The sequence below is a fragment of the Egretta garzetta genome, unplaced genomic scaffold (assembly GCF_000687185.1).
Source record: "Egretta garzetta isolate BGI_Z169 unplaced genomic scaffold, ASM68718v1 scaffold321, whole genome shotgun sequence".
Lineage (NCBI taxonomy): Eukaryota > Metazoa > Chordata > Aves > Pelecaniformes > Ardeidae > Egretta > Egretta garzetta.
The window spans coordinates 829,519-833,585 of record NW_009258756.1 but is presented as its reverse complement, the minus strand read 5'-3'; the positions used below and the strand labels follow the sequence as shown (position 1 = coordinate 833,585).

Sequence of the window (4,067 nt, the reverse complement as noted above, 5' to 3'; positions counted from 1 at the left end):
GGGGGGGGAAGAGAAAGACTAACAGAAAGGTACTGAACAGGACTTCAGAGAGACACCTAGCAGAGCCCACCTCCTGGCGAGACCGCTCCTGCCTGCTCTTGCTTTCCAGCTACATTCCAGCACCAGGCGCATTAAAATGCAGAGATGTTAATCCTCGTGGCAACGCTTAAGAATATTCACAATGTGCTTAGCACAAAAGAAACACACACAGCTGCTTTTTGTTCACCCTTTTGACTTAAAGGACAGGCTCAAATCCTTCCCAGTTCCAAACTGCTGTACCTTTGCATATGAGATCATCACCCAGCAACGCTGGAGAAAAACAAACCCAATTTCACAACTTTTCACACCTGCTGGATCTTTACCCCCTCGTTTCTCATCTTTACCGCTTTTTTTTTTTTTCTTAATGTTTAGCTGTTAATCTTACCTCACAGGCACTGCAGCATGGATGGAGGTGAAGGAGACAAGCGGAAAGGGAGAATCATATTTGTTATTCGTAGTGGTGCCTAGAGGCCCCAGCCGAGGGCAGGACCCATCAGGATGAGCGCACAGGCAGAATAGATGCAACTCTGCTGGAAAGCCAGCGATATAAACAAGCAAGTTGGAAAAAGCCGAGGAGGGAGCAAGCATCATCCTCAGCTGGGGAGCTGAGACCCAGAGGAACTGGTGACCTTCCTCCTCCTATCTTGCAGGAAGCGGGTGGCATCCCTGGGAGACAGGTCGTACCTCCAGCGTCCCAATTCAGTGACTCACCCCCAAAAACCCCCCCCCCCCCCAGCTACTGGGGAATACTCCTAACTATTTACAGCTGTATTTTTCTTTGCATGGGCCTCAATCAATATCATTCAGCCAAGAACAGGTTAACCCCTTCCTTTTCATACTGCAAAAGATGCAGGCATCAAACGGTTCTCTGCGGTCCCACTATTTTTTTCTTTTTTTTGGGTGCCAAAAATGTCACTCCAATTCAACATCCGCCACAAGGCACAGGATCTAACTAAATAAAATCGGCGGTGAATGGAAGCTTTTTTATTCGTGCATGAAAGTAGCATAAATAAGCTTTAATGAGGCTGGTGGTGGTCTGTTCTGGGAACTCGATCAGAAAATCTATTTAGGAGACCTGAGAGGTGTTTGTTTGTAGACCAAAATGAACACAAGAAACAGGCTGAAAAGACAAGCCATGCAGCTCAACTGCTTTTCAGCTTTCTGCAGCTGGTTTACCACCCTGGATAAGAAACCAAAAGGGACGGTAGTTAATAAATCAGACTCAGGCTTGCAGCCTGAGATGTAGCAATAAATCCAGGGTGATTGCCTTAGGTGCAAATGCAAGAATGATTTTCACCCGCTCTTCTTTCTACAGAGTTTCACAAATTTAGTCTCATGAGTTGTCTATCAAAAGCCTGCCGTTTCCTAGCATTTCTTTCTTAATGAAAATATTTTTTTTTAAGCCTTGACAGCAAAATGGTTCTTGGCTTAGGCCACACTTACCACTTTTATCATCTCCTTTAGGCATTTCCAGTTGTCCTTTGTGTCCAGAGTGACTTCTTCTGCAAAACAGACCGATGATGTGATGATGACCTTTGAACTGAGAACCTAAAATTGTTGAATCCACACTTTGGCTCTTTGGCTAGAAATTGGACTAAACTGAGTCTGGTTTTCAAGCAGCAAAATTCCTGTTGCTTTTAGAGTTCCTCCCTACCAGGATTTACAGCCTGCACCAAGTTTAAAATTCTTCATTAAGACCAGTCTGCCAATGCTTTGACCATTACAAGTGGAGATGTTTTAATAATAGTAGCGCTGGCTCAATTTCACAATACATACGGATCATAGGAGGTCATCCGCTTTTCTAAGCACCCAAGTGTAACTCTCCATCCAACCGTGCCACAAGAAACTCACAGTTCTGTGCATCCAGCACTGATTTGCCACGAATGTTGGGCAGGAACATTGGCTCTTTCATGAGCATTTCTTCCTTCCATGTTGCCAGTGACACACGAAACACAGATGTGGGAGACACGCACACCTGATTAAAATAGACTCGACTATTCTTCTACAGCACCAGCTCTTAAGGACTATCAGAAAGGTGCACCAGCATCCCTGCGACATGAACTAACATGATTCCCCTTTCTTAGAAGCAAGAGAAAGGAATACCCCAGGCCCCTGCCTCCCTGCCCCCTGTAGCCAAAGGAGCAACACCCACAGGACCAGGCACAGGGGCACATAAATCCTGGGGAAAAAAAAGCCACTCAACAAGACAACTGTCTCACATAGCAATGCTTCCTGAGGCCAACGCCTTGGCTCTATAATATCTCTTGTGGGGTGCAGCATAGGGAATTGTCTTCAGAGCTTTGTTCTTTTGTGGACGGCTCTCCAAGTAGCAAGCTGTTTTCACTCTCCAGATCAGACCTCCTCCCTGGAACAAGACAGTTTGTCCTATTTGAAACTGTTTTCTTAGCTGCATAAGGCAGAACACAAACAAAAATAAATCTAAACATTTCTAGCAGAAGACACCCAACAGAGAAGTCCAATGCTGCAGCAAAGTGCGGCCAAAATTTTCCCAAATGAGAATTCCTCCTAACAGTTTCAAATTTAAAAAAAAAAACCAAAACAAAAAACACAAAAACATAATAGAGCAACATCCCCCTTCCTTCCAGCGATTTGTCGCGCTGTATCAGTGCTGCGGTTTGAGGGTTAGCCTGCCTTTCACGTGGGGCTGGGCAGTGCCAATGCCCGACAGCCCTCGCTCTTGCAGGAGCAATTCCTCCATGAACCAGGTCTTTGTTTTACCTCTTGCCCTGGCTGAGAGCTGTAAGAGGTATTGCTGCTTAGGCACTGCTGGAGATCTGTCAGAAACAAGTTTAACAGCTTTAAGCTGCTCCCTGGGGAACACAGGTCCCCATCGCGGTGCAGTGGGTGCTTAACTGCCACCCATCCTTGGGGCTGTCGATCCGGTCCGTGGAGCTGCGATGGTGTGGGGCTTTATTAAGGCAAATGTATCAATCAGTGTTAGGCCAACGGCACCATCATGCAGAACCACCTGGTGCAGTTGCTTGAGCAGCAAAGTAATCCCAAAGCCTTCCCAGAAATGTTCTGCAAGAACAAGACACACTGCCTGAATGGAGGGAGATGCCAAAATGGCCATGCTTGTCACCAGCTTTCCTCACAAAGAGGAAATGCTCCACTAATGCAAGCTATGTTATCCTGCTATGGAGACAGCTCGCTCCAGGTGAAACCCTTTCTCAGTGCAGAGGAAACACTCCTCTGCTTCTGCTGTTGTCAGATGTTGTCAGAAATAGGCCTCATCTGATGGGGGTTCCTGATCTACCCCCTCTTTAACCATCTGGAATGGAATCCTTTCAGAGCTGATGGTGGTAATAAAACTCCTTGTTCCATACTGCCTCATATATTGCACCGATTTCCCCCTTAATGTCACTGCAATGCTGCTGATTTATCACCCCAGGCCTCCAGCTCCCCTAAGGCTTGACCACAGTGCCTGGCTTTGTTCCTTCTCCTCCTGCCCTCCAGGAATTCAAAAGCAAATTTAAACATTAAAAAAACCTGCATTAGCCACTCGCTCTGATTGCTACTCGCTGTCTACGTAGCTGTCTAATCCACAGTTAATCCTCAGTGGTTTATGCTAAATGCCCACTCCAGTATCTGACTCACACGCAGCCCAAACTCTGCCTTGAATGTACCTCAGGGTGGGGGGACACTCTCCTTTTGGCCTCTCTGCTCAGCTGTTACTCATTTATTAAAATATAAGCCAAACATACAATTACGCTGGAGGGAACATGTTTCCTTGTTAACCCTCTCTGGCTCTTATCCAGAATTTCTCAGGCTGTGGGGATTTAAATTTTGCTCTGCAGAGTTTCAGGTTAAAAGTTGACTGCTCCTCACGCGCCTGATGGAGGGAAGGGGGACAAGGAGGGTTTTCTCTGACCAGAACCGCTACCTCATCCCCTGCGAGACAATACAGGAATGCACATCCAGAGTTTCTGGTGGCCCATCCCGAGTTACAGGGAGCAGCGCCTTGGAAAAGTTCAGCAAACCCTCTGGCCAGAAGGAAAACGGGACAT

The 4,067-nt window shown here is 46.6% G+C and overlaps 1 protein-coding gene across 1 annotated transcript in view; it reads right to left on the bottom strand.

The window, feature by feature from the left end:
• The window catches only part of LOC104135568 (cystine/glutamate transporter), a 20,415-nt gene extending 18,889 nt beyond the window's left edge, over window positions 1-1,526 (bottom strand). The window contains exon 1 of the mRNA XM_009649234.2: window positions 1,483-1,526. The gene's annotated coding sequence lies outside the window, so the exon portion shown is untranslated. The remainder of the gene's footprint in view (window positions 1-1,482) is intronic.
• Between the last annotated feature and the right edge of the window lie 2,541 nt (window positions 1,527-4,067).